Source organism: Taudactylus pleione, unplaced genomic scaffold (assembly GCF_031769625.1).
Source record: "Taudactylus pleione unplaced genomic scaffold, aTauple2 ptg000296l, whole genome shotgun sequence".
NCBI lineage: Eukaryota > Metazoa > Chordata > Amphibia > Anura > Myobatrachidae > Taudactylus > Taudactylus pleione.
This window is the reverse complement of record NW_028284698.1, coordinates 9,176,541-9,190,927: the sequence shown is the minus strand read 5'-3', so window position 1 is coordinate 9,190,927 and position 14,387 is coordinate 9,176,541. Positions and strand designations below refer to the sequence as shown.

Here is a 14,387-nt window from a genome sequence, read left to right as displayed (position 1 = left end):
TATTTCAAGCTATCATTTCCATTGCTGAAGGCTGGCAAAGTGTTATGTGTATGGATTCTTCTTAAGTGATAACATATTCACTACAACTTGCATATTTTTGCATACCAGATGCTCATAATTGTACTGATGGATAAAATTGCTAATATTAATTATACAAAGTAGTGTACACTTAAAACTAGAGATGAGCGGATTCGGTTTTAAAAGATCCGAACCCACCCGAATTTGGGGGATCCGGGGCGATCCGAGCGCAGCTCAGATCTCCCTCCCTGCCCCGGATCCCTGCCCCGAGGCAAAACCTCGCGACCCTTCTGTCGAGTCGCAAGGTTTTGTTTTCAGCCGGCTTAACGCTGATTGGTTGAGAGAGCCGTCTGTCACGGCTCTCAGCCAATCAGCGTTAAGCCCATTGAAAACAGCACAAAAGAAGAAAAAGAAGATAGCGCCCATCATCCCCCACCGCCGGCACCCCCCGCTGCTGACACCACCGGCACCCCCACTGGCAGCATCCCCCGCTGCCGAGACCACCACTGCCGACACTCCTGCACTGCTGCCCAACGTACTGAGGACACCGTCAGCAACCCCCACACTGCCGACACTCCCACACTGAGGACACCACCAACACCCCTGCACTGCCGACACAGTCAACAAACCTGAACTGAGGACACAGCTGGCACTCCCGCTCTGCCGACACCGCCGGCACCCTGCATTGAGAACACCTCTGCACTGCCGACATAGTCAGCAAACCTGCAATGAGGACACCTCTGGCACCCCCTCACTGCCGACACAGCCAGCAAACCTGCACTAAGACACCGCTGGCACCCCCGCACTGCCAACACAGCCAGCAAACCTGCACTAAAGACACCGCTGGCACCCCCGCACTGCTGACACAGCCTGCAAAGCTGCACTAAAGACACCACTGGCACCCCCGCACTGCCAACACAGCCAGCAAACCTGCACTAAAGACACTGCTGGCACCCCCGCTCTGCCGACACCACCGGCACCCTGCATTGAGAGCACCTCTGCACTGCCGACACAGTCAGCAAACCTGCACTAAAGACACCGCTGGCACCCCCGCACTGCCGACACAGCCAGCAAACCTGCACTAAGACACCGCTGGCACCCCCGCACTGCCGACACAGCCAGCAAACTTGCACTAAGACACCGCTGGCACCCCCGCACTGCCGACACAGCCAGCAAACCTGCACTAAAGACACCGCTGGCACCCCGCACTGCCGACATCACTGGTACCCATCACTGAGGACACTGCCAGCACCGCAGCACTGCCATTCCATGTACTGAGGAGGACACCTTCAGCAACCCCGCTCTGCCGACACTGCTGTCACAGTAAGTGCACTATTGGTGTATCCAGCCCACACTGTATAACCCACTGGATCCGTGTTGGAAATTAGAAACTGAACTGCCACATGTTAGTGCCCCCCACTGTGTCACTTAGCTTAGTCAGGCAGCTAGTTGGATGCAACCTTTTGGCCTTAACTAGATGAAGCAAATAATATTGTGGAGTGGTCAAAATTGATTGGAAATTACTGGAAGTAAATGTTATTGAGGTTAATTATACTGTAGGAACAAAAACAGGCCCATTTTATGTGATTTTAGCTGTTTTTATGATTTTTTAAGAAAAAATCTAGATCCAAAACCAAAACACGAAAACAAAACAGTTTTTTTCAAAACTAATCCAGATCCAAAAACAGGGTAGATCCAGATCCAAAACCAAAACACGAGGGTTGGCGCACAATCACATCTCTACTTAAAACACACTTAGGGGCATATTTAATTAGGAGCGAAAAGTCAGTTGCCGGACTTTTCGCCATCATCGCCGCTTTTCTGGGGGAAAAAGTATTGTGCTCGTCCCCGCATATTGCCTTATTCAATACCAAATCGTCGAAAACGTGACCCGGCTAAAATGAAATGAGCAGAAAGTGCTGTCATTTTTGGGGAAATCAGGCTGACACCCCCCAAAAGATGCTCTGACATGGGGGTTCACTATGGGTACCCCCGAATAGCCCTGCTGCAGGTATTTGGGTTGTTTAAATGGTCTGATTAGCTGCTATTTTGCATATTTGAAAGTGGTGAAGAATAGGATTTAGCAAGTTTTTTGGGGAAAAAAAAGTAGTCCCATCAAATTTGGAGAGCCAGAAAATGGTTGCAAGCATATTTTAAAGTGGGTAATGTGAACTTTTAAAAAACGTGAAAATCCACCTACCGCAACCATCTGCAAACTAAAAAACACCTGGCGCATACTGAGTCTATTTAGCTAGTTTAGAAGTTTGACCCCCAACTTTTGTTTTTTTCGCCCCCAAAATGAAAGTAGTGTTTTGGGGTGTCCCGTGGTACGTTTTAAAAATATTTTGACACACAATACCTTTGGGGGACTGTCCAAGGGTTGCAAGGTGGTTTTTGGAAGCTTGTACCCCAAAACCCCAATTTTGCTCTTTTTCTCGCTACCTAGTCATAGGTGATACTTTTTCGCAGGTCCCGATGCATTGACTTTTCGCACAAGCGAAAAGTCAGAACAATTGTATACGGGGATAACTGGAAAGCGGCGAAAATGATGTCATTGGCGAAAAAGTATCGCCGATAACGGCTTTTCGCCGGCAATTGAATATGGCCCTTACTTGTTACCATGTCATTAATCCATCAGTATTTTTCAACACTCTAAATACAGCCTGCTGTTACAATATACTTGGCTGTTCATCAGAGCAAATATACGCATTGCATACATGTATAAATCTTCTCTACCTGAACCTCACATCAGAACTAGCCAGTGAATGAGACCAGTGAACGAGACCATCGTTTCATTTCATCAAGTCATCAAAAGTCATATGATGTGGCTATTAGATTACTGAGTGACACCTATTAATATGCTAACCTTTTATCAATATTACCAATACTCCATTGTGTTTTGGCATGGCCAGCAATGTTGATGTGTTTATGACACTGTGGTACACAGCTGACCATCCCACTGGCCAAGCAATCGATTTGGTGAGCATACACATTAACCAATCCGCCGGTCGATGTCTCTGGCCAGACACCACAACTGGGCCGGCACTTTAATTTGCCCACCCAGTTGTGACGTCATTGTCAGCTTATCCTGCGGCCAGCATAATGGGTTGGTTAGTCGCCTATATACAGGGGTGTTCCTAGAGAGGAGGGGGCCCGTGTGCAGTCTTTCACACGGGTCCCCTCTTCTCTGTCCGGCAGCCGGCAGCGCACTGAGCTGTGCACGGCCACCGCCGGAGTTATAGACTCTGGGCACTAGAGTGCACCCAGAGTCTATAGAGGATGCACCGGTCACCGGGAAAATGGTTGCGGCGGCCATTTTTCCCTGTACTGCGCATGCGCAAACAACAGGAAAATGGCTGTGGCGGCCATTTTCCAGTTGTGTTTACAGCGCCGGACCCCCACGCCTATGTGGGACTCTGGAGAGGTAAGTAATTCTATGGGTGCAGGTTGTGCGGTGCGGGGCCCCCCTGGACCCAGGGGCCCGTGTTCTCCGCACACCCTGCGCCCATTATAGATACTCCCCTGCCTATACATATATTCTGCAAAATATATTGCATCTGTAATTTATCGCACAGTGGGCCTGATTCAGAGACGGACGCTCTGAAAGAGCGCTCGCTCTGAATCAGGGCGTTTTTTTTTTTTATTGTGCGGCCTCCTGGCCGCTCGCTTAGCTGTGGGCTTGCGACGAGACCCTTGTGGTAGGGTATCGTGGCCGCAAGCCCCAGAGAGCTTCCGGCTATAATAGAGCCAGAAGCACTCCCACTGACATCACTGGTGATGTCAGTGGGTCCGCCCACAAACGGCAGGCGTTCGCTTGGGAATGTCTCCGTTTGTGAAGCCACCCCCCCACCACGCCTACAAAATGAGCGAGCTGTCGATCAACGTCGACAGCCGCCCCTTTTGTAGTGAGCCACGGAGTGAGAGAATTTCTCTCTCTCTCTCTGGGGCTTGCGCACACGCAGTGCGGCTGCTGCACTGCGCAGAGCCTACCATCGACCCGCTTGCGAGCGCTCAAGTGCTTGCGAGCGGGTCTGAATCAGGTCCAGTGGGTACCCAGCATAACACTAAGCAGCAGTGATAGATAGATAGATAGATAGATAGATAGATAGATAGATAGATAGATAGATAGATAGATAGATAGAAAGTATGTATTTGTTTCCTCCTGGTTTTCGTAACATTGTGGTTAACAAGCATGTTTCTGGATATGAGATCTCATAACTAGATACACTATTTATTTCACTTTATCCTGAGATATGGTCATAATCTGTAATGATCTGAATAATGACAATAATATCTGCATTTGCCATCTTATACAGCTGCATACACACACAACGATTTTGTTACCAACGATTTTATGAACGATTTTCTGTCAGATTGTCAAATTATCTGTCAGATTTTTGAAAGTGTAATGAACGATTTTTTTGAACTACAAACGGTTTTTGCATATTCCCTTAATGAAAATCGTTGAGTTGGTCAGTCTGACTGAACTACAAACTACAAATGTGAACGCGCATGAACGATAACTGTTCATCGTTTTAACTTAGAAAGTGAACAATTTATTCAACGAATGAATGATTAACTATATCGTTAACGATAACCGTTCAAAAAATCGTTGTGTGTGTATGCACTTTTAGACGAGATGCTCCCTGAGCGATATCGTCTAGTGTGTCCCTGGCAGGGTGTGCTCAATGTCGTTCATGACATTGAGCACACCCGCTGAACGATATCATTAACGATATCGTTCAGCACCCGGCTCTCTCCCCCACTCCCCAACATGCAGCAACCTGACGATATCGTCAGGTTGGCCTGCATGTTTACCCGATTAACGACAATAATGAACGACCCATGGGAACGCGCATCATTGTTATTGTTCATTGTTTTGGTGTTAAAAATGGACGATACAGTGGACGACTGAACGATAACGATATCGTTCAGTCATCCACTTTAATCGCCCAGTGTGTACGCACCTTAAGAAATATATATGCATTGATATTAAATTGTTAAAAAATCTACAGTAGGTCCATTTATACAAGCTCTTTCTTGTTATATTAAAGAAAATAAACTATCACAAGGAATTGGAAAATCATTTTCTCCTTCAAAGAGTTACTTATTTATCTAATAGAAAATAGATTTAATTTAATGATTTAGCTCCTAATTTGTCCCTATGGAGGTTGTCTCTATGGAATATGCAGTCCAAGAACATTCATTAAAGTTGGTTTCATATAATCATAAATTAATTAACATCATATTACACTTTGCATAAGGAATATGTAAATAAAAACTATAAAAAGGGCCTCCTCTGAGATTTCTCTGATTTCTTTGATTTTCAGCAAATTTATGAAATTTTTAGGACAAAGGTGTAATTACAGTATTCATGTGGTTATGTTATGTATTGTCTTATGCAGATTTATATCAATAAACTATACAGTATTATCTTGTTATCAATGCCTGTTGTAAAGGCCAATTATGTAATTATGTTGAACAGTGCTGCAGGCATTCAATTAAACTCTGCATTCACTTGAACTTAATTACTATTCAGGCCCGTATTCAATTAGTTTCGCTAATGCGATAAAGTTTCACATGCCGTACTTTTTGCCTACATAGTGTATTTTAGCCGCGGAAACTTATTGTGCGCTTACCCGTGATTCGCCCTATTCAATTCCAAAAGACCTGAAAATGGCGACACGCAAAGTCAGAACAGGTGAAAAGTGGTGTCAGAATCGGGGAAATAAGCCTGAACCCCCCAAAAAGATGCAGAAACATTGGGGATCAATGTAGTAGTGCCCGATTAGCCCTAATAAAACTGGGGTACTTAAGGTGGTACAATTGCCTCTAATTAGCATCTTTGCACAAGTGGTGAAGAATAGCATTAAGCACTTTTTTTGGTGAAGATAAGTATTCTTGTCATATTTGGGGTACTTGAAAATGGGTGCAAGCATATTTAAAAGTCGCTCAAGTGAAGTTATAAAAAAATGTAAAAACGCACCTTATCCATCCACACTAATTGAATATCAGACACACCCACAGTTGTTGGGGTTCAGGGACTCAAATGCAACCTCAGTTTTAAATAAGACCACATGATTTCCTGTTCAATAATGTTGCAGTAGTGTATTGAAGGCACTTCATTGCTCCACAACTCCCCCGCACCCTGCAATGACACACCCATACAGTTATAGGGTGCAGGGGCTCGAGTGTCAGTGTTCAGATGCACTCTCAGGGGCTTAGAGGGGTCAGACACACCCACAGGTGTTGGGGTTCAGAGACTCAAATGCAACCTCAGTTTTAAATAAGACCACATGATTGTGACACTAAGTCTTAGAGCAGTGTGTTATTCTTATTCATAAAAATATTGTGACACTGTAAGTGGCAGCGCAGCGTGTTATTCTTTTCTTATTCATAAAAAAATCTTGTGAAACTGTAAGTGATAGTGCAGTGTGTTATTCTTTTCTAATTCATAAACATATTGTGACACTGTAGGTCATTGATACGGCAGTGTAATATTTAAAATTGGTACAAATTGACATGCTGTACCCCACTTCATTCATGTTTGTATATATGGAGAACGATCAGTTGAGAGGAGAGCAGGAACCACATACTAGTGCTGGAGCTGCTGCCAGTGCCACCAGTCATGATGATACTAGTCCGTCTACATCATCCAAAGGGGGCGTGCTGTCAGTCACCATTGACAGCACGCCCCCTTTGGAGCGAGACCCGGAGCGACAGCTTGGCTGTCGCTGTCCGGGTCTCGCGCATGCGCACGATGGAGCGCCCTCCGTCGTGCGCATGCGCATTGGGGTAACATCGACCCGCTTGCGAGTGTCCTGCGCTCGCGAGCGGGTCTGAATGACCCCCAGTGTGTACACAGACTCTTTCAAAAATGATTGATAGGAAGTGCCATTTATGGATGCTGACAGGGGTGGTCAGGTGAACACTGCATTATAACACCTTTATAGGGGCGTGCATAATTAAGGCAGTGTGGCGGCATATGCAGCTATACCGTAAGCTGTACACCAGAAGCGGCCAAATTCCTGCGGCAGGTCAACCACTATTATGCTAATAGGTCCAATGGTTCTCGATGTTACCGATGTTAACGCTATCTTGCGTGCTGATCAGGTTGTGAGTAAAGGGAGTTGGGCGGCTTAATATGGGCCCGAGCGTCTGCATCTTTTGCTGCGGTCTCCGTGCATATGTATTGATTAGCATATTCTCTCGGACGAGTGCATGCGTCTGCTTGCGTGTATTCCTTGCTGAATCAGGCCCACAGATTTGAAGAGATGCAAAGAGCTGTTGGTAAGCAAATTGTCAGCTCAAGCGGCACGTGATGCAGCGATGGCTCCTCCTTTAGTTTCCCCAGCAAGTGCGGCTGCCAGGAAAAAACTAAACGTTCCCAAAAAAAGACCCACTGGTGATGCAGATGAGTCAACACAACTAAGTTTTGACATCTGGTTGGGTCTAAAAGAATTGCCTGCAATTAATGAGACCTCTGCCGTGACTCCATCTGATATGGTCACCATTCAAAGAGTGGTTGAGAACTATTTTAATGATAGCATCTAAATAGGCATGTCAGACAGTCCATTCCACTACTGGCAAGAAAAAAAGGCAATTTGGAGGCCTTTGCACAAACTGGCTTTGCTTTACTTGAGCTGCCCACCCTCCAGTGTGTACTCAGAAAGAGTTTTCAGTACAGCCAGGAACCTTGTCAGCGATCGACAAGGTTCCCGGCTGTGCTGAAAACTTTTTCTGAGTACACACTGGAGGGTGGGCAGCTCAAGTAAAGCAAAGCCAGTTTGTGCAAAGGGTGGAGGAGGTTACTTCCTCAAAATGTGGAAAAGATGATGTTCATCAAAATGAACTACAAATTTCACGAGGAAGACCAACATTTACCACCAATTACATCCAAAAATTACAGAGGAGGCTGTAATGGTGGATTCCAGCAGGGACAAATTAATATTGTGTGAAGATGATGTACACACTGATGAGGATGAGGAATCGGATGATGGCGACAACATCTTGCCTCTGTAAAGCCAGTTTGTGCATGGAGAGATCATTGTCAGCTGCCCGTTGGTAGCTTGTTTTGTGGGGGCCCAAACCATTCGCTTCAGCCACAATTGGCAGTCCCTGTTGCTGAAGTGATTGGTTTGTTAAACTGCATGTCCTGTTTACTATATACAACATAAGGATGGGTGGAAGGGCACAAGGACAATTCCATCTTGCACCTCTTTTCTTTGCATTATGTGCTGTTTGGGGCATTGCTGCCTGACATTTTTAATTTTCTAGTTTATTAAACTGCCATCCTGCAGTGCCATTCCGTGCCATGTTGGAAGCTAAACTGCCACATGTTAGTGCAGCCCACTGCTGTTACTTTGCTTATTCAGCCAGCTAGCTCGAACCTTTTGGCCTAAATTGATTGAAATCAATATTGTGAGCTGTGAGGTGGTCAAATTTGTCTGGAAATGACTGGAAATATATGTTAGAGAGGTTAATAATACTGTAGTAACAAAAACAGGCCAAAATTATGTCATTTCAGCTGTTTTTATGATTTTTTTGAAAAAATACAGACCCAAAACCAAAACACGCAAGGGTGGTTTTTTAAAAACCAAATCCAGATCCAAAACCTTGAAGGAGGTACAGATCCAAAACACGGGGGTCGGCGCACATCCCTAGTCTAATGTACACATACTGTAAAGCCTCAATTAGCATTGGGATCAAATTCAGCAGAAAGGTACAAATTAGGGGTGTGCACCGGCCACTTTTCGTGTTTTGTGTTTTGGTTTTGGATCTGGATCTTTCTTCGTGTTTTGGATCTGGATTGGTTTTGCCAAAACCACCCTTCCGTGTTTTGGGTTCTGGGTTTTGTGTTTTGGATCTGTATTTTTTTGAAAAAAAGCATAAAAACAGCTAAAATCACAGAATTTGTAGGTTTTTCTGCTCCTATGCTATTATTAACCTCAATAACCTTAATTTCCACTCATTTCCAGTCTATTCTGAACACCTCACACCTCACAATAGTGTTTTTATGTCCAAAAGGTTGCACCGAGGTAGCTGGATGACTATGCTAAGCGACACGAGTGGGCGGCACAAACACGTGACCCATCTAGGAGTGACACTGCAGTGGCAGACAGGATGGCAGTTAGAAAAACTAGGCCCCAAACTGTACATAATGCAAAGAAAAAAAGAGGTGCAAGATGGAATTGTCCTTGGGCCCTCCCACCCACCCTTATGTTGTATAAACAGGACATGCACACTTTAACAAATCAATCATTTCAGCGCCAGGGTCTGCCACACAACTGTGGCTGAAATGATTGGTTCGTTTGGGCCCCCACAAAACAAGCTGGCAATTAATGTGTCCCTGCACAAACTGGCTCTACGGAGGCAAGATGTCATCCTCATCCTCCTCATCCACCGATTCCTCACCCTCTTCAGTGTGTACATCCTCATCCTCACAAAGTATTAACTCGTCCCCACTTGAATCCACCACCACAGGTCCCTCTGTACCTTCTGGAGGCTGGTCTCCCTGGAAGAGCTGATAATTCATTTTGATGAACATCATCTTCTCCACATTCTGTGGAAGCAACCTCCTACGCCTTTCGCTGACAAGGTTCCCGGCTGCACTAAACACTCTTTTGGAGTACACACTGGAGGGGGGGCAACTCAGGTAAAATAGAGCCAGTTTGTACAGGGGCCTCCAAATTGCCTCTTTTTCCTGCCAGTACAGGTATGGACTGTCTGACATGCCTACTTGGATGCTGTCACCGATGTAATCCTCCACCATTCTGTCAATGGTGACAGTATCATATGCAGTAACAGTAGACATGTCAGAAATTGTTGCCAGGTCCTTCAGTCCGGACCAGATGTCCAAACTTGGTCCTGCCTGCCCTGCATCACCGCCAGCGGGTTGCTTAGGATACCTAAGTTTTTTCCTGGCAGCCCCAGTTGCGGGAGAAAATGAAGAAGGAGCCGTTGACGTGTCACGTTCCGCTTCAGCTGACAGTGTGTTCACCAGCAGGTCTTTGCACCTCTGCAGGCTTGTGTCGGTCGGAAAGAGAGACACCACATAGGCTTTAAACCTAGGATCGAGCACGGTGGCCAAAATGTAGTGGTCTGATTTCAACAGATTGACCACCCTGGAATCCTGGCAAAGCGAATGAAGGGCTTCATCCACAAGTCCCACATGCCGAGCGGAATCGCTCCGTCTTAGCTCCTCCTTCACTTTCTCCAGCTGCTTCTGCAAAAGCCTGATGAGGGGAATGACCTGACTCAAGCTGGCAGTGTCTGAACTGACTTCACGTGTGGCAAGTTCGAAGGGCTGAAGAACCTTGCACAACACGGAAATCATTCTCCACTGCGCTTGAGTCAGGTGCATACCCCCTCCTTTGCCTATGTCATAGGTGGATGTATAGGCTTGTATGGCCTTTTGCTGCTCCTCCATCCTCTGAAGCATATAGAGGGTTGAGTTCCACCGCGTCACAACCTCTTGCTTCAGGTGATGGCGGGGCAGGTTCAAGAGTGTTTGCTGGCGCTCCAGTCTTCGGCACGCAGTCGCTGAATGGCGAAAGTGGCCAGAAATTTTTCGGGCCACCCAAAGCGTCTCCTGCACGCCCCTGTCGCTTTTCAGAAAATTCTGCACCACCAAGTTTATTGTGTGAGCAAAACATGGGACGTGCTGGAATTTGCCCAGATGTAATGCCCGCACAATATTGGTGGCGTTGTCAGATATCACAAATCCCCAGGAGAGTCTAAGTGGGGTAAGCCACTGGGCGATGATTTCCCTCAGTTTCTCTAAGAGGTTGTCGGCGGTGTGCCTCTTACTGAAACCGGTGATACACAGCGTAGCCTGCCTTGTAACGAGCTGGCATTTCTGAGATGCTGCTACTGGTGACGCTGCTGCTGTTGCTGCGTAAGGTGATACATCTACCCAGTGGGCTGTCACAGTCATATAGTCCTTAGTCTGCCCTGTTCCACTTGTCCACATGTCCGTGGTTAAGTGGACATTGTGTACAACGGCATTTTTCAGGACACTGAGGACACTTTTTCTGACGTTTCTGTACAGTCTCGGTATCGCCTGCCTAGTGAAGTGGAATCTAGACGGGATTTGGAACCGGGGACACACTACCTCCATCAATTGTCTAAATCCCACTGCACTAATGGCGGATACCGGACGCACGTCTAACACCAACATAACAGTCAAGGCCTCAGTTATACGTTTTGCTTCAGGATGACTGCTGTCGTACTTCATCCTCCTCGCTAAGGACTGTTGGAGGGTCAATTGTTTAGTAAAAGTAGTGGTGTTCCTACTTCCTCTCTGGGATGATGAACGACTCCCAGCAGCAGCAACAGCAGCAGCGGCAGCAGTAGGCGTAGCAATGCAGGATCCTCCGGAGGAATCCCGGATAGGAGAGTCAGTCATGCCAGTGATATGGCCTGCAGGACTACTTCCGATCCTGACTAAGGAGGAAATTGACGAGGGGGGAGTTGACGGTGTGGTTTGCAGGCGCTTGGATACAACAGGACAACGGGATTTAGGTGTCCCTGGACTGCTTACGGTCTGAGCCAAAGTTTCTGAACTTGACAGTAACTTTTTATGAACGCGCTGCAGGTGCCGTATAAGGGAGGATGTTCCTAGGTGGTTGACGTCCCTACCCCTACTTATTTCACCTTTACATATGGTACATATGGCAAGACAGTTGTTGTCCGGATTTGGATAGAAATATTGCCAGACCAAAGAGGTGGAATGTTTGGTCTTCTGCCCAGGCATGACCGTGATGGGCTTTTTCATCCCACGGACAACAACTGTCTCCCCCGGAGCCTGATTTAAACAAACCACATCACCATCAGAATCCTCCTCGCCAACTTCCTCCTCAGCGCCAGCTACACCAGTATCCTCATCCTGTTGTACTTCAACAGTGACATCTTCAATTTGCATATCAGCAAGTGGACTGTGGGTGCTCCTTTCAGCACTTGCAGGGGGCGTGCAAATGGTGGAAAGAGCCACCTCTTCCCGTCCAGTGCTGGGAAGGTCAGGCATCGCAACCACCACCACACTTGGACTCTCCTTGGGGATTTGTGATATCTTCTTAGAAAGCACAGTTCTTCGCTGTGCTTTTGCCAGCTTAACTCTTTTGATTTTTTTAGTGGGAGGAGTGCTTCCATCGTCATGTGAAGCTGAACCACTAGTCATGAACATACTAGGGATCGACCTTAGCCGTTCCTTGCCACTCCGTGTCGTAAATGGCATATTGGCAAGTTTACGTTTCTCTTCAGCTGATTTAAATGTCTTTTTCAAGGTCATTTTCCTGAACTTTGCCATTTGGGATTGTATGTGCCCTCTACTATGACATTGGGCATCGGCTTTGGCAGACGACGTTGATGGCATGTTATCGTCTATGTCATGACTAGTGGCAGCAGCTTCAGCACTAGGAGGAAGTGGTTCTTGATCTTTCTCTATTTTATTTTTATCGGAGAAAGTTTGGTCCTCCATTTATGTTATATCGATTTGATATATACGTGCGGCTAAACACAGAAAATAATTTTTTTTTTGGTTTGGACTGGAGTGTACTTTGTGGGTTACAGCACCCTTTAACGGTCAAGCCAGCCGGCCCTTTACTTATGACACAGGCGCACTCTTGGCACTACTTTGTTGATGCACGTGCGGCTACTGCGCACACAATTCACAAACACAGAAAATAATTTTTTTTTGGTTTGGACTGGAGTGTACTTTCGGGGGTTACAGCACCCTTTAACGGTCAAGCCAGCCGGCCCTTTACTTATGACACAGGCGCACGCTTGGCACTACTTTGTTGATGCACGTGCGGCTACTGCGCACACAATTCACAAACACAGAAAATAATTTTTTTTTTGGTTTGGACTGGAGTGTACTTTCGGGGGTTACAGCACCCTTAACGGTCAAGCCAGCCGGCCCTTTACTTATGACACAGGCGCACGCTTGGCACTACTTTGTTGATGCACGTGCGGCTACTGCGCACACAATTCACAAACACAGAAAATAATTTTTTTTTGGTTTGGACTGGAGTGTACTTTCGGGGGTTACAGCACCCTTTAACGGTCAAGCCAGCCGGCCCTTTACTTATGACACAGGCGCACGCTTGGCACTACTTTGTTGATGCACGTGCGGCTACTGCGCACACAATTCACAAACACAGAAAATATATTATTTTTTTAGCACTTGGGGGGAGCACCCCTGATGGACAGAGCACCCCCTGGACAACACTACAGCACTCCTTTAGGACTGGGACACTGCACAGGACTTTGGAGTGGACACAGCCCCTATGGAGAACTGACTGCACAACACAGTCCAGCCAGCCCCTATGGACTTTGAAGTAGTGGACACAGCCCCTATTAACAACAGCAGCTCAGCACAACACAGCCAGCCCCTATGGACTTTGAAGTAGTGGACAACAGCAGCACTACACTACACTACACTACACAGCCCTAACTCCCACCCTCCCTCTTCACTGTCCACAGCCGAGTGAGAAAATGGCGCCGACGCGGGTACCTTATATAGGATCCAAAACCCGCGAGACTCGGAAGGCGGGATGATGACGTTTTGCCTCGATTTCAGATCCGAGTCAGGCGGGAAAAGTCGAGCCTGACTCGGATCGGACTCGGATCGGGGGGGCTCGGGGGGGTTCGGATTTCAGAAATCCGAACCCGCTCACCCCTAGTACAAACCTGCATGCTGACAAACCATTTTGCAATGCAAGGGGTGCAAATTTAATTTTTTTGCAGGTAAAATATTACCTGGTTTTACATGCAGCACAGGATAACTGGGCATATTTATTTTCACACTGTGACTTTAAGTTGAGCACTGACCTGCAGCATAAATCTGTTGGCACAATGTAAATTAGCCCTTCCTGCAGCGCACCTTGTTTTTTCAAGATACAAAATTGCACCTTCTAGCTGGATTTACTAAAACTTCTTAACAGTGGGCCTTATTCGGGAAGGATCGCAGTTGATTATACGCATGCAATCGGTTAATTAGCTCGCACTGCGTATGCATCGCAGTGTGTATGCGCGAACCAGACGCTTTGATTGGGACTGCAGAGAGTACGCAGACCTATGGCAGAGTGATTGACAGAAAGTGCCGTTTGTGGGTGGTGACGGGGGGTTGTCGGGTGAACGCAGGCGTGCCAGTGCGTTTCAACGCCGTTGCAGGGGCGTGCATAAATTAGTCACTGTGATACCAATACTAATTCTCTCATAGCGTGTGGAGAAGTAAGCAATTCCTGAGTGAGGTCTGACCTGCCTTAACTGTGTGTATGGGTCCGATGTTACTCGATGTTACCAATTGTTTTGCTATGTTGCCCAACTATACAGATATGAGTAAGGGGAAGTGAGCGTCCTTATGTCAG

The 14,387-nt window shown here is 46.7% G+C and overlaps 1 protein-coding gene across 1 annotated transcript in view; it reads right to left on the bottom strand.

Annotated features, from left to right (window-relative positions):
- Positions 1–14,387, bottom strand: part of TRPC5 (transient receptor potential cation channel subfamily C member 5) — a 276,431-nt gene that overhangs the window by 261,253 nt on the left and 791 nt on the right. The gene's annotated exons all lie outside the window — the stretch shown is intronic.